General features: G+C 43.3%; 1 protein-coding gene across 4 annotated transcripts in view; it reads left to right on the top strand.

The window, feature by feature from the left end:
- rerea (arginine-glutamic acid dipeptide (RE) repeats a) overlaps positions 1-25,147 on the top strand; it is a 187,730-nt gene that overhangs the window by 50,700 nt on the left and 111,883 nt on the right. For 2 of the 4 annotated variants that reach the window (XM_074644999.1, XM_074644996.1), the window contains exon 1: positions 5,245-5,851. The exons of the other annotated variants lie outside the window; for them this stretch is intronic. The gene's annotated coding sequence lies outside the window, so the exon portion shown is untranslated. Of the gene's footprint in view, positions 1-5,244; positions 5,852-25,147 lie in introns of those variants that run through there. 4 annotated transcript variants of the gene reach the window in all.

Below are 25,147 nucleotides of genomic sequence, written 5' to 3' on the forward strand. Positions count from 1 at the left end.
TTTTGATGTAATATTACATGAATGTCAGTAGTAATATCTACTATAGTATATCTACAGTAGGACTAATATCCTACATATTTGTGAAATTTGGGCACATTTTATTATTAAATACCGACGCCTTCCCCAGGCAACAGCGGGTACAGAGCTTCAGAGTACCGGGAAGGAGAGAGAGCGGGTGTCAACTCCGTGTAAAGCACCGGATCAAAAACACCGACAGTATGATAATAATGCACTTCCTATGCCTTGTCTGATAGTCTGTAGATTATGTATCCTATAGATAATAAGATATATTTTAGAGAAGAATACAGAATACAATAGCGCACAGAAGCCGTTTCCATGCTGCGAGGAAGACGAGCGTTCGCGTCTGCCGGTCTTTTCACATGAGGAGCACAGAGACCCCGCGGATCCCAGCGGGACGTTAGTAGAGTGGGCGGTCCTTATTTGTGGCCCAGGACACATTCGCATTAGGGGTGGAATGGTACACAAAATTCATAGTTCGATATGTACCGCGTTTTTGGGGTCACGGTTCGATATGTTTTCGGTACAGGGAAATAATAATTCACTAATAGTAAAACAATTCTTTTACATGTATTTTTAATTTTAAAAATGTAAACATTCAACAGTTGCTAATTGGCCATAATTCTTACTGTAACAGTTAAGGCACTCAAATACTGACATATTGTCAATAAGTAAAGATAAATATCACAAATGTCTGTAATGTAAATGTAAAGTTTCATCTCAAGGCTACTGGTAGGGCCGCCCAATAGCTCAGTTGGTAGAGCGGGAGCCCATATAAGAAGGTTGAGGCCTAACCGCGGCGGCCCGGGTTTGAATCCGACCTGTGGCCATTTCCGTTGTCCGATCAATAAAGGCTTGAAAATGCCAAAAAAAAAAATAATAATCTTAAGGCTGCTGGTAAATCCTGAACTGCAGTTTATGGTAGTTTATACAGGGCAGGCACAACAGACTAAAATGCACACGTGAAGGCTCACGCACTTTGACCATATGCTTTAATTCTGTATTGTTTATAATGGAGTGTGGTCGTACATGCAGCGATAATCACTCTTATATTGCTTTGGCCCGGTGTGAATCTGCAGTGGGAGACTGTCTGAACGCTGTGGGGGAACGAACTCTCCGTCCAGTCTGCTTTTGTTTCGCTCTGCTAATCGACACCTTCGGTCGATGCCGTCATAATTAAATGCTTCAAGTGTCCACATATAAACTTCGGTTGAAGAGCGTCGGCATACAGTTTGACACAAAACGTTGTCAGTTAAGCTTGACTATCATGAGCTACTGCTGTTTGGTGTACCGAAAGAATGTTGCGAACCGAACCAAGCGTCCTGTACTGAACGGTTCAGTTCGAATACACGTACCGTTGCACCCCTAATTCGCATACACACTGCTAAAAGAATGTGGCCCTATGTGGCCCAGACCACCTCTGAATGTGATCTGAAAGATCGGATCTCAAGGCGTCTTGAGTGCGTTCGCACCTGTTCTCAGAGCTGTCCACTTGTGATCCGATCACTGAGGACTCATGTTAATACCAGGCCTGAACAGCTCCTTTGTTCTTTATGGGTTTGTGGCGAGGAGAGAGAGTCGCTGCTTTAAAGCCTCATCTGGAAAAGCGAGTTTTTAATATGAGAAGAAGAACAGCTCCTGTAGATAATACCTGGTGAAACGGTCTCAAGGTTCAATCTAGCACATCCGTTTTTATTTTTTTCTTCCCCTCCTCGTATTATGTTTTGGCAGCGGGGAAGTTAGCTTGTTACACTGTAGAGATTTAGTCATGTGTTAAAGTCTTCTGAAGAACACCCCCCACCACCGTCGCCACAACCTAACCCTCCTTTTTGGTTTACAAGTCTGTTTTTCTTCTCTCAATCCCTTTTTCCTTCAACTTGTCTGCTCATCCCTGGTGAATGTATTAAATGAAGTTACTAGATATGAGTGCTTAAGAGGCCAGGGCCTCTGAGGCTTGCCAAGTCTCTCACAGGCTTGGCTCAGTCATCCATGTCGCTTTTTTTTTTTTTTTTTCTCTCCTGTTGTTTCAGCTACTGGCTTGTATTGTATTCTCTCTTTCTCTCTGAGTGGCTTGTTTTTCCTCCAGTGTGGAGAAATCAGGCTAAAGCAAACAGTGTGTGTCAGGCGCAGCTTTTGTTAAGTATTCATTTTTAATGAGCGTAAGTGGCTACAGAATCCTATAAACCATAAATGGAGTAGTCAGACCAGGGAGGGGTGATGAGAGGGGGGTTGGGGGTGGGGGCCGCGTTGGCCTTTAATTCACTGGCTGTCTTGCAGTCTTTTTGTTTAGCAACACTTGTACTAATTATGTTTGATGTGGATGAAGAAAACAAAATGATAGTTTGTGTTGCTTTATTCTTTCTCCCTCATATATACGCCCCCTCTGGTTTTGTACGAGTTCCCTTTTAATGATGGTTGCAGAGAAATGTGTCTCTTTTTAAAGCAGCTCTGTTAGATTTAATTTCCTCTGAATTCGGAAGATCGGCGCCACCAAGTAACCAGTTTTTGTTCCGTCGGGATGGAAGGCAGCGTAGCTGGGGGTGCTCAGGGAAAAGGTATTGTGATGGGCCGTTTGAATGCTGAGCAGAATTGAATAGACACAGTCAGCTTCCCAGATACATGCTTAGGCCTGTAGAATGTGGAGTGCTTTGCTTGTAACTGCACCGGTTGTCTCCTTTCATTATCGGTTAATGGTGCCCAACTTGACAGAGCCATGTGATAAACAGAGGAGCTGTGAAATCCTGGAGGTGGAGTTCTCGTCTGCCTGATAATGGGATCTCATCTGCCGGGGAGGGGGAGCCCGCCCCGCCAGCCAATCCAGCTTTACTCTGCCTTCACAGAGAGGATTCACTGCACTCGCCCTTCACTGCCAGAGTTGCCAAGTCTGCTTATTAGAAGCGACTTTGTGGGCTTGTTTTCCTGGAAAGTCGTCTATAACCGTCTAGTTTTTCCTGTTGCAGGATCCATACACAGCCCCGATCTAAATCGAGGTCTAAACTTGTAAAATTACAAGTTAAAAATGGACGCAAAAATGACATGAAACGTTTAATTTCAAGTTTATAACAAGAAAAATTTAAAGATACAAGCTAAAATGGATGCAAAAATGACATGACATTTTCAACTTTAAGTCTATAACATGAAAAATGTGAAGTTCCAGGCCAAGACAACAGTAATTCACTCATTCAACTTAAGCCTCACAATACTGGAATGCTGGCTGGCTTCTTCTTGTGTAACACATTTTTTTAACACTGTGATTGAGCATCAGAAACGGAGATGTAAATCTCGCTCTCTTGGATCCTCTGGATGTTTGTGTGACTCAGGAAAGGGGGCAGACTGTGTGTGCAAATATCATAAACACTGACCTTGTGAAATGTATACATACTGTGATAAGGGAGGAGCCGTGGCCACCGAGGTGTTAGGTTACTATGTGGAGGAGGACTTCTCAAGACAGTTGCCTCAGGAGCTGGAGGAGGTTTTACCAGCACTTTATTGTTGTTGAACCCCCCCACCCTCCTCCTCCCTCTGCTATTGAAACGAAGACGACCAACATGGTCTTGTAGCAGTACACAATGAAAGAGCCCCTGCACACAACCCCCCTCCCTCAACTCAATTGCTATTGATCCTCACTGCCCGTCTCTCCTGCTGCCTGTGTTTGTGCAAAAAGAGCCCAATGCTCAAAGTATTTACTTTAGCTAATTGGATTTTGACAGTGATCCAATATCATGTTTAAGACAATGAAAATGTGTCAAGCTAGTGAAATCATCCTTTTCATTTAATGCAGTCCATCTTTTTTTCACGCTATATGTGTCAGATTCCTTTTCATTGGTGGTAGGGCTGCAACTAACTATTATTTTCATTGTCCATTAATCTGTCAAATATTTTCTCGATTAATCGATTAGTTGTTTGGTCTTGTGGAAAAAATGGTGAAAGATGTGGATTAGTGTTTCTCAAAGCCCAAGATGACGTCCCAAAATGTCTTGTTTTGTTCACAACTCAAAGATATTCAGTTTACTGTCACAGAGGAGTAAAGAAACCAGCGCTTCGTCCGAAATCGCATACTATGCTCTACATACCGTTCAACATACTTTACTAATTTACATCGTCACTTCCTGAGAACCTCCTTGCCGGTTGGAGACGAGTAACCATGGTAACCTGTGCCAACCTTGTGTTACCAAAACGACGGTTTGTTAGAATCATGCAGTTAGCATGCTAACTTCCTTACAATGATCACGCTAACACGCTGATGTTTAGCAGATGAATATATATTTATTTATATATATATTTATTTATTTATATATATATATATATACAGATTTATTTATTTATTTATATATATATATTTATTTATATGTATATATTTATTTATTTATATTATTTATTTATTTATATATATATACAATGTGCACCATCTTAGTTTAGCATGTTAACTTCTTTATATTGATCACGCTAACATGCTGATGTTTAGCAGTTATATATATATATAATAAGGGTAATCAGGCATAATGATAATGTGATAATGGCATTTCAAACACTAAGACCTACATAAGATAAATAAACCATGAGATCTCAGTCCACACTAGAACCAGGATCACATCTGATGTGATGTTCAGGCTCTCAAATATTACTAATGGATTATATTCACATTATCATCCCTGCTTGTATTTTCTGCCTTTTTTTTTAATGGGGTGGGGGGATGACTAATTAATTCATTATCCAAAAAATGCAAATGAGCTCCAAAAGCCTGAGCAGCATGTATTCTCCAGCAGATGTATAATATATATACATATAGCTAATGTTTTCAGATCTAAATCAGCAGCAGCAGCAACCTCTATTTAAGAACATCATTTAATTAATTAATTATTAATTAATTTATCAATCATTAAAACGCCTCATTGCTGTGTGGCTCTAATTAAGCCATTATTAACAACAACTACTACTACTAGCTTTTCATTGCTTTTCATTGTGTCTGTAGTGTTTCAGTCACATCCCCCATAATAAGCATTGATCTGTTGGTGATGGTGATGGTGGGTCTCCTCCAAACACCACCTCCTCCTCCACCATCCACCTCCACCCTTTTGTCCCTGACGACTATTTGAATCCAGTCCATGTTTTTGTTTCGCTCGGATTTTCTCTCTTTCTTTTTGTGTGCGTGTGTGTGTGTGTGTGTGTGTGTGTTTGAGTGTGTGTGTGTTTGAGTGTGTGAGTGTGGTCGGGGTAATTCTCCTTCACTAGTGTGTCTGGATAAAGAAAGACTAGGTCAGCCATGTGGATGCGTCTGTTGAACAGCTGAAGAGGAGGAGGAGGAGGAGGAAGAGGGGGAGCGATAGGGAGAGTGTGTGTGCATAGGAAAGAGAGAGAAGAAGAGAGAGAGAGAGAGAGAGAGAGAGAGAGAGAGCTGAGTGTGTGTGACTGTGTGTGTGAGTGTGTGTGTGTGGAAAAAGGAAGCAGAGCCTGTAAACGGCGCTGGTTTCCTCCAAACAGCGCTGTGTTACTTTTCATGTGGACACTATCCTCGACAACAACACGACCAAAAGGGAATAGCAGCTTTTTTTTCCGAGATACAGAGGCTTTTTTTGCGCGGTGCGTAAATCAGTAAAGTGAAACCGTCTTTTGTTGAAAGCAAGTGCTCGCCCGAGCTCGGAGGAAAAAAACCGGAGGGGGATAAAAAAGAAAGGAAAAAAAAAAAAAGTGTCCGTGTGCGTGTTCGCCGCGTTTTGTCCCGGTTCTTGGATTTGGCCCCCAGCTCTGGTGGGTCATCTCCGGGCAAAGGATCGCGTTTTTTTAACTTGTTTGCAGAGGTCTGTGGGACTCCAAGAAATCACCAGACTGGCGGGTGAGTAGTTGAATACAAAAAAAGATTGCAGGACGGTTGTGGTTGGAGGAAGAGGAGGAGGAGGAGGAGGAGGAGGGTGGTGCAGACAACAGCAATGTGTGCCTGATAAATAAATACATGGCATATATATAGGGATGAGGAAAAAGCCTGGTGTCCACTTTAGACTTTGAGCTACAAAAAAGTGTCCCTAATTGTGTTTGTAGTTGGAAGTAGGAAGCGTGTGTGACCTCGAGTCAAATGTTTTTTGAGTGCTGGAAGTTGGCTGCATTGTTGTAAAAACTTGGCTCTCTTGTGGACTAGCAGACCCTTCAGGCAACCTCCATGACCTGGCCCAGCCTGCAACAAGGCTTCAGCAGCTCAGGCTGAATAATGAAGTAAACAAAATGATGCCCAGAAACATGCAACAAAGATGTAACAAAAAAAACTACTTGTGTGTGTGTGTGTGTGTGTTAGCAATCATCCAGGAAAGAAAAGTTTAATTTATATTTATTTAACCTCTAAAGCCCTAGGGTGCTTGAAGGTGTGGTTTGCACTAGACAGACATAAACAAAATCAATCAAGAATAGCTCCACAACTACCAGGTCTAAATGCATGATGTTGGTCTCTAGGGATAGGTAAGACCTCAGAGAATTCATCTCCAGTGTGAGTAACATTGTGACTGTTACTATGCCTGAGTAAAATTGTGATGAACCAAAAGACATGGCCTAAAATGTTTTCTACATTAGACAGTGGATAAAACCATTATAGCAATGAGATGCCACTGAATTCATTCAGCAGCTCCTTGACTACAACTGTGCCAAAGCAGATATAAATAACACAAAGTAGATTCTACAAAGGTTTTAGTGAGGATAGGACCAGGCGGACTCTCCATTTGGCCACTTGGATTCCCAAAGTGCGCCAAATGGGTTTTCTACCTCTTGAAAGGGAATCTGGCTGTAAAATACTACCGAAATCCACTACAGGAGGCTATGTGCACACAATGGAGCCTTTGGCCATGACATTTACCCTGTGCATCATCACATTCTACCATTATGTTCAGTATAAAATCAATAAAAAACAACTAAATTGTATAATTCTGACTCCAAATGGAGTTGTTTTATTATAATAATGAAATATGATCAAGTAAAACTAAACAAATAAAGTCTAACAATGTAAATAAGATAACAGAAAAAGAATCCAAAGTACAGATTATTCCCACAAAGATTCAATATCTGTTCAAGCTCTCTTTCAAGACAGGATATAATAAAGATCAGGGATCATCAAATCCATCAGGCGTATCATCATCTTGGAGAATTAGAGCAGCCTGTTCCATTGATAGCAAGTTCATAAAGTCATTGCACCAGTTCTCCATGCTGAAACAGTTTGGTTCAGTTTATTAATATAATCTGCTTGGCTGCTGGGAAAGGCCAGGGCTATAATACTGTGAACAATTTTTGGTTGTTCAATGGCCGTTTTCACACTAGGGCTGCACATGTAATCAAATATTAATCGCGATGACGATTTTGGCTTCCCACAATTAAATAAGCACGATCAACTGATGTTTAAAATACTCATAGAAAACTCAGCTTCACATCAAATCAAGCATATTGCAGCATATATTACTCATTTTGACTGTTAAAACGCACTGAGTTCAGGTGAAGAACCTTATTTTAAGTCTTATATTGAACATTAGCAGGAATGTAGCACAACATGGAAGTGAAAGCAGTCTGTTTATTTAAATATCTGGCCATAATCATGCAGCCCTACCTCGTATACAAGTTACCAGATAAGGTTTGATATCTACACGAAGAAAACATGACAGGTTTTCAGTCATCTCTGACCAAAACTGCTTAACAAGAGGACACAACAAACGCATCAGTATCTACTTCACAACCAGCACAATTTGGATAATACGCATAGGATCCTAATGAGTCTGTAGCACATACATTTTGACTGGATGGGATTTCCCCACATAAAAAAAGGGTTGGATTTACAGCCTTGCTCGTGTCATAAATTGATTATTGGACTGTAATAATGGAAAGAAGTTGAGTGTTTTTGAGGGAATGGTAGGGGGGCCGTCATGTGCCGGAGACCGGCTGAACCAGCAAACTGTTGAAGGACCACCAAATTAACTTGACTTCCCCCCCCATCAAAGCACCCCAGAGGCTATGAACTCTGGCCCGAGCACATGCGGCTCTCGCTGCGGGAGGGGGGGAGATCTGTGCCTGTTGTTGAAAAGAGCAAGGGGGGCTGGTGGTGGTGGTGTGTGTGTGTTTTAGGAAGGGGGGGGCAGCTTAGGATTTGAAAGCAGACTACAGTTATTTGTCTGAAAGGCGGCTTATCTAATGTTTTCCAGTTATAGTAGAGAAGTGGGGGAGGAGGGCTTGTTTACTGAAATCAACGTAAAATTGGTCATAGTGAGAGTTCATGTGACTCCAGTCAGAAGCTGAATCAGAGGGTTTGTGGCCACATAAGCACAAAGAAAGCTTCAGCCCTGAAACTAGATACAAATCAAGGAAGGAGGGAGTGGGGAAGGGGGGGGGGGTGATTGCCTTCAATCTCCGCCATATAAAAACAGTCCCTTCCTGAAATCCTCCCCCCTGCTGCTGCATTTTTTCACCCAGCTATTACATGGACTCAGATGTTGCATTGCTAATTGTGAGGAGCTAATCTCCAGCATGCCCAGCTTCCTGTGGCATTTTTTTGTGTGTGTGTCCCCCTCCTCTGCTAGCTGAGAAGTGACCTCTAGCTTAATGATTCAGATGTGATTAATCCACTTGAGTGGGACGACGCTGCAAACGGGCCTAATGTATGGCACACACACACACACACACACACACACACACATGCACACACATGCACCGCAGATAATGGAAGGGTTGTTGGAACATAAAGGACATTTGCTCCACCTAAAAAAATGGAACTCCTGAGCCTCATTCGGTTTTAAAAAGTCACACGAATGTGAATGTGAGACGTTGTATAAGTCATGAGGTGCAATAAAAAGTTAACAGTTGGTTGTGTTTCGTAGTGTACTGCCAGCTGGTGCGCTCTATAATCTTAAAAGGCAGTGATCTTTGATTTAGATGTCATTAACAGATGGGAGTGTGAAGATTTTACAGACTTTGCTTCCCTTTTTTTATTGATGATTTTCAGGCGAGGTCACTCGCCAGGTGAGTCTATTTGCGTTATCGCGTTAACTTTGACAGTCCTAGTAAATATCCCACACTACATGTCTTAAAAAAGGCGGTTGCTAGCAAGTGGATAATGAGACTACAAGACGTGTCTTTAGCTTAGTGGTGGTGATGATGCGAAGTCGTGACAGTGGTGTAGTCCGTTTATAGCCTAACGTTAGCTTTTTACTGCTGGCGATTGCATTTACGCTTCAAAAATCATAAAAGTGGTGTTCATTTGTGGAGATTATCTTGCTGAACAAAGTGTGCAAGTATCATAAACGTTTGTTTGCCACAGAGTTTATTTTCTGCAATAATCTAAAACCCAGTGGAACAATCCCATTGGCTTTTTGTGGAGGGAACCAGGGCGATGCTAACTTCCTGTTTACAAAAATACGTCATTCCAGGAGCACTCAACTGGCTGTAAATATGGCGGCGTAAACAAGATGAGGTTTGAGTCTGTTTCTGGTTGAGAGTTTTTACGCCATACATGTTTTTGTTTCTGTTGTTTGGTGGTCACTGAATCGAGTGGCCTGTCTCTCTGAAATGGTAACCAGTAGCGTGACAGATTGTGGTTGTGTGGATGACGTGCACTATCATGTGGGAAAACTTGCATAGCTTGTTTTTTTTTTCTTTTTCTGAACAACTCCCAACATTTAAAAATGTCGTCTTCCTCACTTCCCCGGAGGTTAGGATATCCATTTAGTCTCACTACTTGTGGAGTGCACGAAAGAGGAAGTGGTCAGACCTCTTAATGGAGTTGTACATAAGAGCCTTAGTTGTTCCGCAGTGTAGGATTCGTATGGAAGAGAGAGCACTGAAGGGTTTCACGGTTAGAAGACTGCTATCAGATGAGAATATAGCAGTCTTAATCTTAATTATGCACACCACCGTACCGCTGTCGGTATCATTTCACATCATCTCTGTTTGCAGTGCCTCGTACCAGTGTGTTTGTAGGAAATTAAATCTGATGTGCAATTTGATCTGGGTCTGAGTCCGCAGTCTGCGTTGTTGATTCATGTAAACCGAGGGAATCATAGTAGCGGCGGCGTGTGAGTCACCCCCCCCACCCCCACCCCTCCTTCATAAACACAAGTCTCACCGCTGACAAGGTACAGAGTGAGAGCTGGTAAACATTCAGCTCACATACAGGCAGGCGCGTGAATGAGTGTCACCTCTGAGGAATCTGAGGGGCGATATCCGGATCAAAGAGGCTGTTTCCGACCATACACAGAGAGAGATGCTTCATAGAGTGAGGCTGTAACGGCTGTCTAGCTGCTCAGAGGCGGCCGGATGTTTGACAGGGCATTGGAAAAACGTTATTTAATCTGCTCGCATGATGGCCCTCACTGGGATTGCACCACGCTGCGACTCTGCCCCCTTTTTTTCCTCCCCGTGTCAGGATGATGGCAGTTTGCTGGCTGGTAGAAAAACACTGGTTGTTGGTGTGTTGTTTTATTTTTACGGCATGATGTAATGCATTAAGAATCAGAGAAATTGTAATTGATGCAATGTTGGCGGGCCTCTTTATTGTCTTTCTAATGAGTAAGTCTACTGGGGTCTTTTCCATTGAGGTAATAAGAGTCTGAATGACTCAACTGTATCTCATTGTAATTACAAAGAAATGACCCAATTGTTATTATAATAAGCTATATAAATGGAAACAGATGTGATGTTTGATCCATTAAAAACAAACTGTAAGGTGCCGATCAGATAAGCAAAGGTAAATTACAACTCTTTGTGTGAACGTGGCTTGACTGCATTAGTGCTGGGACGATACACATATCTCCTGAGTCAATACTGGCAAGATACTTGAGTGCTGATTAGATATGTATTGCGATTTGTTGTGATTTTTGTTAACTTTTTTAACACTAGACTATGGGAAAAAGTTGATTCATACACTTCTAGGGACTTTTACTTTGGAAGATATCTAAATTAATACAGTAAACATGTTAGATTTTCAGCATGTATGTAGTCAGAGATGTCCTGAAGTCAAATATATTATCATGCAATATTTATAAAAAATTTTCCAGCAACCCCAAAATCAAAGAATAAAGACATTTCCTTCACAAATTAGTGGTATTTTCTATTTAATTTATAAGGGACATGTAATGTTTTAAATCTTATTTCTATATATGTTTTTGTATATACAGTTCCCTTATTTTGAAAACCGGACGTAGTCACACGTGTATACTTCCTCTAACTTCGCCAAGGTCATCGCTAGCTTTCCCGTCAGCTCCGTTCTCTTTATCCATCCATGGTCAGCTCCATCGGTGCCGTTTGAATGCATTTAACATAAATGTCAGTATATGGGTGCTCTACAGTTGTAGCGTCGGCCCATTTGACCACGGAGATGAGAGTGACGGCCGGCTTGACCGCACGTTACCGCAGTACGATAACGTTTCCTGTCCATGACAGAGTTAGCATGCAGCTTTAGTCGTGATGTCTATCTCTGCTTTTCCTGTAAATGTGTGATCCACGCGGAACCTGCACTGTTTTCTACTTTTTCCTTTCATCTCGCGGCGGCCGCTTGCTGTTTGTTTTGGTTGACGGATACGGAACGGATATGACATCACGTTACTCAGACTACAACAATAAAATCGGTAACTTCCTTCTACCTCCGCTTAGACTCAAATTAAGCAAATATATCGATTCTGGCATTAAGAATTGATTTCAAAATCGTAAAAAAATAAATCGCGATACATATGTGAAATGATTTTATCCCCACCCCTAAACTGCATATATCTACTGTATATCTACGACTCCCAACGATACAGAAATGCAAGAGCCGCCTTATCATAAAGCCAGGCAGGAAAAATCAATGAGAAGTCACGGCTTCTTCCATACATACATACATACCATTGTTGCTATCAGTTCCCTCCCCCCTACACAGAAGCATGGTTTTTGAGGAGCGATGATAAATCTCTTCAGGTTTTGTTGATTCTTTAGACGGGTTTTCATTTCTAAATGGAACGAGCAGGCTCGCCACTTCCTGACCTATTGTCCTTGCAGATAGCGGTTCAACAGTGACGCATTTGGAATACATTAGCCACTGATTGACATAGTACACATGAAACAGTGGTGCTAAGGAGGCAGTACCCTCTGGTGGGTGACTACTGAAACAGAGATCTGGAGAGGTGCTTTGATTGTTCATAGAAAAAATCCATCCAATTTGTTGTGTGCGCAGAGGAAGGGCCGATATCTTTAATTAACATAAACCTCCGGAGCCAACGATGAGTGAGAAATTGGGATAATTGAAAATAGACCCCGTCTCCTTTTCTTCCCCCCTGCTCTGTCTGTACATCCTTAAAGCAGCTGAGCCCATCGGAGGGCACTTTCACACATGTTAAGTGGGGGGGACATCTGGCCTCGTTAATTCAGTGCATGGTAAAGTGGAATGGCGGTCCCCACAGGGCCGCCTGCTCCGAACACCGTCAGATGGAGCCACAGTGTGTCCTCACTGCTGCTGCTGCTGCCTCCTCGTCCTCCCTGTTGACTGTCCCTCTGACACCAGCTCTGACACTTCAACAAGAACAGACTCACAATCCCGCTGTGATGTTTAAACACACACGTACCGATGTGCGAGGGAGATATAAAACGACACTACATAAATCTTAATGTGCCAGAAAAGAAAACTGTGCACACTGTACGGCTGTAATGTGTGGCTTTACTGACCAATCCTAGTTTTCATTTATGTTGTAGGGGTGGGGGGAAGAATCCATACAGCATAGTATAGCGATATTTTGCGTGCCAATATTGTATCGTTACACGGACGTCAAGTATTTTTTTATTCTATAAACTCTTAACCTCTTGACAATCCAGACACTTTTCCGTCTTTCAGAGGTCGTATCGGGCTCAGTTTTAAAGAAAGCGTGAAGATACTGGTATCCTGTGAAACTAAAAAAACCTAAAGGATCCATTGGTACCATGTCATACTAGCTTGTCAGGAAGGAGGTTAAATAACGCTTCACATTTACGCTACATTTTGGCGAAGAAAAAAAAGGCATGGCCATTTTCAAACGGGTCCTTTGACCTCTGACCTCAAGATACGTGACTGAAAACTGAAATGAACAGAGTGAAAACTAGGGCTGTGTACTGGCAAGAAAGAACACACCATCTCCTGAGATCATCAGTTGTCACTTTACCTTTATTTATATACTTTACATACTGTTTTACAAACTGTTACACCTCTGTGTATATATATATATATACACACTTCTCTTTACATACTACATTCCTGTCTACACCTCTGTACATATATTACATGCACACACTACATCCTGTTTACATTCCAATCTGAAATACTGTCTTCAACAAAATTACAAATTTACATTACTATTTTATATTTACTTATGTTTATATTTAACTGCACTATTTTATGCCACTAATTTATCAAACTGTATGGGTTTTTGCCCCCAAACTGCATGTGATTATCATAAAGTGGGCATGTCTGTAAAGGGGAGACTCGTGGGTACCCATAGAAACTATTTTCATCCACATATCTTGAGGTCAGAGGTCAAGGGAACCCTTTTGAAAATGGCCATGGCAGTTTTTCCTTGCCAAAATTTTGCACAATTTCTGAGCGTTATTTAGCCTAATTTGCAACAAGCTCTTCACTCCAGCTTTAAAACTGAGCCTACTGCAACCTCCGAAAGATCGAATGGCGTCGGATTTTTAAGAGGTTAATTAAAAATGTTCTGGAGAATCAATACAGTATCACAACACATAATATCGCGATACTCATGTGTATTGATTTTTTCTTACACCTCTAGTGAAAACTGTATTTTATTAGAAAGAACAGATGTTGACAAACTGCATAATTTGCATCTGTAAAAAGGCAACATATCTTATCACAATACTCAGCATATCGCAATAAGATGGTATTGTCACTCAAGTATGGTGATGATATCGTATTGTGCTGGTCGTATCTGGTGATTCCCGCCCCTGCTACTTAGTACAACAAAGAAAGGAGACGCTCCATGGGGTTTTTAGCAATCACCTACACAGGAACAGCTTATTTCCCCCCTCACCGTATATTGGATATCAGTCGCCTGTGTCCATTAAATGTGTGTGTGTTATGATGAGTGGGCTGTCAGAGTCCATACTCCAGCATCCACCTTCGGTCTCTGCATCCTCAGCGAACGGTAGCAGAAAATAAAATCGAGTGACAGCAGCAGGGGAGCTGCACTCACGCTGCGCATTCACATCCTATTTTAGCAAGTAAACATTTAATGTGTTTAAATGTATCACAGCTTTATTTATGCATAGAATCTGCTGTTAAGTCTGAATTATACATCAGCCGATGAATAATGCATCAGCGCCGTTCCTTAATGATTACTTGCCAGGCAGCGAATGGTAATATTTGCTGATAAATTTGCCCATTGATCTTGCTTGTGTTTAACCAGGCTTGTAGAGATGATGTTTGCTCCATTTTGTGTTCAGGGAGGAGGTTTTTGTCAAGGATGTAATCAAAAGCAAGATAATTGTCTGGTTTTTTTTTTGTTTTTTTTAATAAGATGTCTTTTTAAAAATGACAAATGAGCCCGGAGGAGTTAAAGCAAAATGGGTACAATTCTCTCTCAGTTTGCCCATTTTCTCTTTAACATCTGAGTAACGTTGTGATATGTTTACATACCGCTCTCTTCTTAGGATGAGTTATTCATCCTCCGACCTCGACAGATCAATGTCCAATTACAGTTTTGTCTGTGTTGGCTCGTAGTCCTTTACACGACACAGTATGTTTGTTTGAAGTACAGAGTCTAGACGAATGTCTAGTTGGTAATTTAGCCCCTACTTGGTAAAAGGTTGTCTTTCTGATACCGCGTCTGTAACAGCCGCACCGAGCCAGATTATTGGCACATTATCCGTATAATGCCGCGAGCCTCCAAGCTCAGCCCGTTACCGTGCAGATGTATTGCTTGTCCACACAATGAGAAAATATTGACTTGTTGTCACTCACTCAATTTGATTAGTTGTGCTGGCGATTCTGCTTTTCATTTGTCACCGTGGCAACGTAAATGGGGGGGGAAAACACAGCAACAGCCCATCCAGTAATGAAGCAGCACTGGAGCAGACCATCACATCTGGAAAACCTCTCTCTCTCTCTCTCTCTCTCTCTCTCTCTCTCTCTCTCTCTCTCTCTCTCTGTCTCTCTCTCTCTGAGCAGGAATGAATGTCTTTATCACTCACATTGTATCATTGGCACTTGTCAGCTCTGCTAGTATCCACAAAAAAAAAAGAAAAAGCCAACGTTTGACAGCTTTTCTCACTGCAGAATGTGCAGCTGCGTGGGAGGGATGTACTCCAGCAATTTCCACTTTGATTTTACAGCTTAGTTGAGGGAGATTTATCCGTATATTTACAGTGTCGGCGAGTAACTCCATTTTTCTTTTGTCTGCGAGAAGGAGCAGCTTAAAGCAGTCTGTGCACCAGGTCACAACAAGAGCACCTTTACATTTAACCACTGGCCTTGTTCTTCCAAAAATAATGAGGTAGACGGTTAAGGGGCTGCCCCGGGCTGCGTGTAGCGAGATGATCTCTCTGAACCGGCAAATCATTCCTGTTTTTTATGCTAAAAAGACAGGCTAATGACTATTCTTGATGTGTGTCAGTGCTTTTAGTTAACTAGCTTTAATTCACACAAAGATCTAATGGGCTTGATTGTCAAGCTGAGTCGAGGCAGTCAGCGAGAGGCTCGGTTGGGGAGAGGGGGTGGGGGGTGTAATTGTTTTTGCTGGCGGTGATTCTCTCTGGGCGGGATGACTGCACAATCCAGATATGTAAACCGGGAGAAACTAAATGCTGATACCTTGTCCGTTTCCTCTTGATCAACCTCGCTTTTTAAAGTCCTAAGCTCAAAGCCCGAAAACACTCGGCCGCTTTACAAACCTGCGTGTGCTCAATTAAGCATTTCAAACATGCAAATCACGTGTGTGGAAACTGGAGATCTCGGAGGAAAATCATTAACTGTGACGGACGGCGCACCGTAAAACAAAGAGAGGGAGAGTTAAAGACAACAGATGCTCAAAGGGGTTTGATTCTGCTTATTGGAGCATGACACTTATTTAGTGCAGCGGAGAATCTCGCAGTAGACAATGATGTTGTGTCTTTGCCGATGCCCTGCCAGTCATCTGCTCTCTAGAGGCAAATATTCATTTAATGTTGATTTGTTTTGCGTTAAAGCTGCAGTAGGTAGAAATGGAGCTAATATGATTTAAAAAAAAGTTATTTTTATAAAACGGTCATTATATCCTGACAGTAGTGCATGAGACAGGTAATCTGGCAAAAAAAATAATGTTCCTCGGTGTACTCCGGTGCTCCTAACGGCATCTGCAGGATTTCACAGACCGAAGGAAAACAACCAATCAGAGTCGAGCTGGAGCCTTTTGACACAAAATTACTTTTTGTCAATCAGCTGTCGATTAAACTTTCAGGTTTCGTTACATCAGCGACGGTGAAACATTAGGCGATGTTAGCTAGATTTGACATTGAGCTCAGAAAAGGACAAAAAATATACTATTCTTCATGAGGAATGGGTAACACAAAGGTTAATGACAAATGTGTCTCATTTGAGGTGCGAGCGTGTCAGTCGGTAAAAGATGTAACGTCGAGTGCCGCGTCACCAAAGTCCACTGCAACTTTTCACGGGACTTTCCGTGCTGGTAGCAGTCTACGATCAGAGAAGGTAAAGAAGCCGAAAACAACGCTTAAAAGACGACATACGCTGTTTATCAAACTGAGAACAAGGCCAGCGTAGCAACAGAGGCTTCGTTTAAAGTGGCGCACATCCTAACGAAACACAAAAAGCCCTTCGCCTATGGGGGGATTGCAATAGAGGCGATGACTGCGGTGGCTTATTAAAGAACCATAAAAGGAAGACAGAAATTATGACTGCTATTGGCGACGTACAACTTGATGCTAGGAGTCGCTCAGACACTTTCATTTTGTCAAATTAGCTCTCAGAGGAAAAAAGGTTGGAGACCCCTGCTGTAATGCCTATTTCTCTCCTCAGATGTTTTCAGAATCATCTTGTAGTGTCCTGTTTAGCTGTAAAATGAGAAAGTTTGCGACCCGGCAGCCCTGTTGAGGAAGCACCGCCCACCAGCCGGAGCAAACCTTCTCCTTTTACAGCTAAACAGGACACTACAAGATGTTTCTGAAAACATTTGCCGAGAGAAATAAGCATTACAGTAACAGAATATTGATTCATATTTGATCAGCGCTGCCTAGTTTGACCATTTGATCTGAGTTCGCGAGTGATTTGAACAGCCAATAGGAACGCTCTCTCTCTCTCTCTGAAATGACCTGTGATTGGCCAAAGCCTCCCGTCACGGACGGGGTTTTTTAAAGCCTGAAAACAGAGCCATGGTGAGGTGCAAAAGTGTAGTTATCTCTCAGAACACTTGATTTACAATATGCTGAAAGGTTATTAAGGAGAATTTTTTGCCCAATGTCGCCAAAATCATTCAGCCTACCTAACCCTACTGCAGATTTAATCCAAAACCTCACATTTCTTCGAGCCTGGCGTCATTTTACTCAGTCAGGTTGCTTGTTTGCCTGCACGAGACAGCTTGTAATGTTTATCAGGCTGTAGCGGAGAACACTTCCACCTCTTATGTTTCATAAATAACAAAGCCGCAGTAAAAAAAAAAAAAAAAGGAAGGTTGCTATGAGAAAGAGACTCTATTGGCCCTGATAGAGATCAACTTAAGACCCACCAGGAAGCAGTTTGCAAACACACGCTTTTCGGAGGGTTAGTGTTTGAGTCAGTGTCGGGGGCAAGACTGGACATCTGTCTCCTCAGTGATCTATAACGCCCACAATCCCTCCCACAGACTGTCGGCTTTTGGCGCTGGAGCGGCTACACCGGTTTGCCGTAGCACACCCAGCCGCCCACAACAGTGGCTTATCTCGCTAGCATAACAAACACCGGTCCCCTAACAAAAGAGGATGGAAAGCAGTAGTAGGACACACAGCAACAGGGGGACCGTAATTGCGCCGTGCCATCATAACTCCACTTCAAAATGGAGGCCTTTGTTCTGAGGTGGTTGGAGAGGACATCACAGCGAGGTAGCAGCACATCTTTTCATCCTCAGACACACTCACTCCCACTCGGTCGGTGAAGGAGATCCTCTGTCGGATAGGGCTTCAGAGAGAGAGAGAGAGAGAGGTATTCCTCTGGGACTGTTATTGAGGGATATCTACCGCCCTGCCACGCGCTGATTAAAGGAACACTTGTAGATAATCCTTTTAAAAATAGGGTCTTTATTGTGGCAGTGGTGGAGTGAGGTGAGGGTGCAGGCGAAAGATTTAGATTTTTAAATGGTTATCACCTTGGTATGATCGGCAACTCTGCTAAGATAAATATTTAATGACAGGGTGGCTGAAATAGAGCCGTTACTGACTGCTGGTGAGAAATGGAGCTTCTATTTAGAGCCCATACTGTTCCATAAAGTCACGGCATTGGTAGACAGCCCAAGGTTATTAGTGTGGTATGAGAGTAGTGTGTGTTTGCGGTGCGTCTGTGGGTTCGCCGGAGACTTCTCACTCTTTTCTTGCTGCGGCGATACGAAGGAGAGAAAATGCACTTTTGCTATATTGAGCATTCACTCATGAATCCTTGATGGATTACCGTGCGTGTGAGAAACGGCGCTAATGCACACGACAGCGATACCATTCAGGTGCACTTTACTTAAGCGAAACAGCTGTATGTTTTTGCCCCTTTCACTACCCTTAGTTTTGCTCCGTTTCATTTCACATGCTCCCTTGCCCTCTGGGTTATTGTTTGATGTCATTCACGTCATGCAAAATTGATTGCGAAAGGCCTCGCGTCGACGCTCGCTGCAGATGAAGTTATCACGGTGTGAAAAGAAAGATTTCTCTCACATTGATTCTCCCGAACTTACACTTTTCACTCTCGAGTGAAGAGAAGCTTTAAATTGATGTCAGCCTTTGCTTTTTTAGATTTTTGGCGAGGATTATGAAGTGTATTAGGACTTGGAACGCACAGCTCATTTAATCACCGATCGCGGCTCCGCTTGATTCATCCTGTTTACTCATTACGCGACGGCTATGGCGAAAGCAATTACTTTCGGCTTTCAAGTACCTTTGCTTTCGGTCACACCGCGGCTCTTATTCATTGCAGCGGAGCTCCCAAGGCCCCGTGGCTTCCAATCAGTCCGGTGAGTGGCGTGCGCTAACATCTCGCCTCTTTGTGTAGGAAATAGGCGGGTAAACAGCAGCAGAGTCCTTGAAGCACTTCCCATCCCTGCTATTGGATTACCAGCTGCCTTTCCGGGGGTCTCATCTGCACAGATGAGTGCCAAGATCAATGGAGCTCTTAGTGCAAAGCTAATTCGATCAGGACTGGCTTTGCTACTGCTGATCAGAGATTAAGTTTTTGTTTCACGTAAAAAAAAAAATACATAATCAAGTCGAGCACATGTCCGATAGCCCGTATTTTCAGCCGCTTCCAACTCTCATAGACATCAATTAGGAGGCATTTCATATTCATTATTGAGTTGTTGTGTTGAGCCTGCTGAGAAGAGGTGTGGAGATGGAAGTAGTGAACTGCTGCGTAAAGTGATCCGGCCAGTTTTTTGCTGAGTGCAGCGGGAATGCCGCCTTTCTCTCCAGCCGAGCAACTGGCATCATAAATAAGCTAAGAGCATGTTTTTAGAGGGATGAGGCGTCTCCTGCTCGGAGAGAGGAAAAGGGTTGAAGGGCATATTGACCCTCTTGTTCTGGAAAGCGAAAAGCAGACTCTTCAGTGCCCCTTGTTCCCCATTAATTATTGTTTGATGCTAATAAAGGAGGGAGGGGGAGGGGGATGGGGGCATGTTATGAAACATAATTATTCATTGCAGCATTTCCCCCCTCGACGAGCCGTGTTCCCCCTCCCCTCGCCTCTCCTCGCCGCGCGCTTGGCGAGGAAGCTGTCAGTTGAGTACAGCAGGCAAAGATGTCCCCTCAGCCTTTTAAGGAGGGGACAGGAGGGAGCGGGGGTGAAGGGCGCCATTTGCCCGAGTGATATATGAGGAGAGACAGCAATATATGTAAGGAGCTGCTGAAAGAAAGATAGAAGGTCAAGGCACATTACACTCCAGCCATTTATTGGCTGAGCACATAGTCTGACCTGCACTGCAAATACAGTTGCTCAGCAGCAGCAGCTTTTTTTTTTTTGTTTATATATGCACGCGCGTGCTCGTGAGCGTGCGTGCGTGTCAATGGCCTACACATTTTTAGATTGACACGTGTGTGTACACTCAGATGAATGCTGCACTGTAGTGAATATGCTCTGAGTGGCTTTTTATAAGCTTTGCAGATGCAGCGGGAAGCTATTTTAACGAGGCTGGAGCTCCACAAAGGTGTCCTCCTAGATTTCCACTAAGCGTCAGCGACAGCAGAAGCAACTGGAGGCTGATTTCCTATGCATGAGCGCAGCATATGGTGTGCTTAAACACAATGCAAGCATGGGATTAGTTAACAATTGTGTCTCGCAAATGAGCGCAGTAGAAACAGTTACATAAATATATATATTTCTTCTCCCGTTGTTCAATACAAAAAAAAAAGCAAATCATTTAGTTGACGATATTTTTTTAAAAGAGCGTGTTATTGGCGCAGGCGGGCCCGAGGTGTATTTTCATTGTCATTAATCATAATGGCCCAGTGATGAGAGGAGTAGTCGGTCAGGCTGCCATGCTCAAAGCCTAGCATTAACATTCCAAGAATATCTGAGAGAACAACTCAGCCGCACAGCCAGCTGCGTTCACCTTCGGTTTAAAAAAAGGACAACAGGCCTGTAGTCCGTCTGAGCTGTGCTGTTGTACGGTCGGTATTTTTAAAGATTTTTTCTTTCTTTATTTGACAGAGGACAGTGTAGAAATGGGAGAGAGAGAAAGTTGTATGACATGCAACAAAGGTCCCAAGGCTGGAATCAAACCCGGGATGTTGTGGTTACACAGCCGGCAGGGGGCGACTCCTCTGGTTGCTAAAAGAAGTCTGATTTGCATAGAAGTCTGTGAGAAAATGAGCCTACTTTTCACTTGATTTATTACCTCAGTAAACATTGTAAACATGAGTTTATGGCCTGAATCGCTAGTTTCAAGTCTTCTTCCATAAAGCAGCGGATGCTTTAGAGTGGGGCTATTTTGTGATTGACAGGTCGCTACCACGGCGTTGTCCTGTCTGGGAGTTGTCCCTGTTTCTGTCTTACAACTTTAACCCTTTCACAGTGTGTTTTCACTTCATCAAAGTTAACTATAACCTTTATTTGTCACCGAAAAATGCTTTATTCAGCGTTCGGTTGTACTTAGCTCCACCCTCTCGTGTCACTTCTGGTTGCAAAAAAACAAGATGGCAACGGCCAAAATGCCAAACTCGAGGCTTCAAAATGGGTGATGTCACTGTGATTACGTCCACTCGGCTACCAAGGGTTGGGCAATATATCGATATTATATCGGTATCGTGATATGAGACGAGATATCGTCTTAGATTTTGGATATCGTGATATGGCATAAGTGTTTCCTGGTTTTAAAGGCCGCATTACAGTAAAGTGATGTCATTTTATGAACGTACCAGACTGTTATAGCTGTTCTATTATTTGCCTTTAACCCACTTAGGCATTATATCCAAATTACTGATAAGTTATCAAAAATTGTCTAAATATTTTGTGAACGCACCAATAATCGACCCCAACAATATCGTCGCTATAACGATATTGAAGTATTTGGTAAAAAAATTATCGTGATATTTGATTTTCTCCATATCGCCCGGCCCTACTACTACTACTACTACTACTACTACTACTACTACTACTACTACTACTACCAAGGCGCTCCAGTATTTTTAAATGTGCCACTGTTGTTGCTCAGTGAAGGATGCAACTTGTAATCCAATATATTGCAAGTTGCTAAGGTGTTTGAAAAGATGAAAAATATGCAGCTTGTGTTTGCTCGAGGCATAGCACACTATCAGTCAGGGATCAAGTCTCCATTTCACACATGAACGGGCAGAGTTAATCTGCGGATCACTACAGTACACTGCGTAATATCCAGCCTCTATTCTCATATGTTCCCAGAAGCCCATTGTTTTAGCCCCCTGCTGCTGCTGATGTTTTTGGAAAATAGTTACCTTTTGTAGCCGGTGTGTGTTTTTAGGTTACGACCCGAGTATTCGCTTGTGGTCCAGGTAGTAAACCATGCAGGTCTGACTCTTTAAAATTAATTGTGTGTGTTTGTATTGTGTGTGTGTGTGGCCTGTGTGTTTGTGGCACTAAAATGCCACTGCTGTAAGAGGCCCAGTCCCAGCCACTGCATGTTTTATGAGCTGTCCTCCGAGGATATGGGAGCTCTGAGCTCAGATCCTGCTTGTTCCAGCAGTGTTTTCATCACTCCTGGCCACTTCCCCCCTCTAGCTGTTTTTTCTCTGGATGAGGGAGAAGGAAACGCATCCAGAATAAGGCAATATTTACAACACAGCCCCCAGTCTGTGGCTACAGCGTGGCTCGCTGCATGGAGGGCCCCTACACAGTCATGATTCATATTATTCTCCCCCGTGCGCACTGCAGAGGGTGCTTTCCCCCCTTCGCCTGGGATCACTGGGCCGCACCACTGAGATGGTGGATGACAAGGCTGAACGCTACGCTGAATATTCCACTCTTCCTAGTCACCTCCCCCGCTGGCTGCTTTCTAAACGCCGCCCTTTTTTCCTTGAGCAAACACACGACTGGAGAACTGTCTATTTACAGTGCTGTACACATTGACTGGTGAGGTTGCGAGAAATTACAGCAACGGAGGGTCACGAAACAAAAGGGGGATGTTATGCTTAGAATCCTTTTGTTGTATTTATTTAGTGATGGTTGGTTGGGTGGCGGTTGGCGGTTAGAAGAGAGGCGTTTGCATATGAAATAATAGACCCTTCCTAATTAGAGGTAATACCATCCTGTGGTATCTAGAGGTGGAGGTGTTTCTTTGGCTCGGATCATTATAAGACGTTGAATAGAGGGATTGTCCCCCCCTCCTTCCTTCCTCCTCCCCCGACCATCTGCTCAAGGATAGAGCGGGGTTTGCCACCACACAGCTAAATAATTTAGGCGGAAAAATGGTTTTGTGTACTGACCTAATGGCTTTGTTTTTGGGGGAGCTGTTCTCGAAGACATCCTTCAGTGCCCCTGCCGGCCCCGCGCCGTCAGTCTGAAACCTCCGAGCTGTCTTACCTGTCACTCTAATCTATTTATGTTAGTTTTTTTTCCCTTCCTTGTTGGCACGCCACTCCGTGTGGCATAGTGATTAGAGGTAGCTGGAGGATGTAGGGCAGCCCATACGAATACATTTCCTCCTCACCCACGCTCATTTAGAGACTACCAGTCGGAGATGAAGTGACGGATACGATCGTTAAACTGATAGGCAGATCTCGGGGAGGAAGAGCAGGGGATGTTTGATTGCAGAATATCAGTGCAAGTGGTGCATGATTGAGTGCTCAAATATTAAAATCTCAAGAGTGCTTTCATTCTAACAGACGACAAAATGTTTTTCCCCAGTAAATCTTTTGACTATATACATATGATTGAGAAACTCACTTCCTTCTCCCTCCCTCTGCTCCGTTTTATAGAGATACATATAAGATGCAGATATTTTTTGAATGTGTCCCCAGTGTGTGTTTATACCTCTCCTGACCCCCGCTTTACCTTTTGGGTAAACGTCCTTCACAACAGCATAATTCAACCCGAAAAAAATTGAATTGTCGGTGCCTCTCCAGAGGTGAAAGACACTAGAAATCCTTTCAAATCAGGCACATTATTCACACTGCAAAAGAAGAAAGTGGCCCACAAATCTACAGGGAAACTCAATTAAAGAGCCACATTCATGATAGCGCCCGTCTGCCGCCACATACCTCACATTCTCCGGCTACTCTTATCAATGACACGTTGGGAGAGGTCCTTTTCTGGCCCGCTCATGATTACATTTCTCAAGAGCGCCTCGTTTAGAGGGAAAAGGCGAAGAAGGGTGACAACGGACAACCCCGGCATTTCCCTCAGGAGCCGTGTCTAAAACATGATGCCTGGTGAAATAGCCTTCAGCTTTGCTCCAGCCAGACAGGACTGTGTGTCTTGGAAGTAGCTGGTATTAAGGCTGCGAAATGAAGTCCTGCTCACAGACTCTGTAGATAATGGACACGTTGGTGTTGTGGAGTGGCCCCCTCAGGGCCGTTTGGAGCTCTCGCAGAGAGCACACAAACAGGGACAAGAGGAGGATTTTGCCTAGATGGAGTAGAGGCTTAGACCCTGTGGAGCTCACAGTCTGATCCTCATGTCTGTGGTTGGAGGTACCTGTTGGACAGAGAATATGTTTGTCTTATGTCGGGTACAAGCTACACGAGAATGGAGCCGATTTCGGGCCCGATTCCCCCCCCTCTCGACAATCGTCAGCAAAACCCCGATTTGATGGAAATGTTCCTACCGGTCCAGCTTTCACTGCGTGGCCGCAGGTTTCCACCCGGCGCTGCTCCGTCGCGCACACCAGCTTTGACTGCTCCGTCCTCCTCACGGCGATTACCGCATTAACGTTATGGTTCCTTTATAGCGTTGGGTTTAAATCCGAAATATTGCCAAATAGGCGCTTTTGCTTTTTGCTTTGACACCAAATAGTCTGCCATCGTCTCGTCCCGCGTGTGTGAAATATGACACCTGCTACTCTGAGCTGAGACTCCGTGCGGAGCAGACACTTTCACTTTCAGTTTGTAGCGTCCGTCGTCCGACTATGTATTGATAACGCCGCTGATACGCCAAAATGAACGAAATGGGTTTTATTTCTGTAAAAGAAAAAGCCAAACGGCGGTGGGTACGTAATGTAATCGTTGTGTCCCCGACCACCGTGTAACACCGGTAACACAGACTACCACGGCAAGCCTATTCTAAAGATTATCTTTACAGATATTCCTCTGTGGTGTGAGGTATGTTAAGAGTGTTTTTTTACATCCCCCGATCGTCTCGGAAGTCCATCCTGTCCGCGCCGATTTCAAATCGTAAATATGAATGCATGCTAATGCATGAGCTAATGCTAAACGTGAAGCGTAAAGTAGTAGTAAGATGAAACTCAGAAATGGAGGACCAACTTGTTGATTTGTTGCAACAACTCAAGTGTTTATT

The sequence above is a fragment of the Sebastes fasciatus genome, chromosome 8, assembly GCF_043250625.1.
Source record: "Sebastes fasciatus isolate fSebFas1 chromosome 8, fSebFas1.pri, whole genome shotgun sequence".
Classification (NCBI taxonomy): Eukaryota; Metazoa; Chordata; class Actinopteri; order Perciformes; family Sebastidae; genus Sebastes; species Sebastes fasciatus.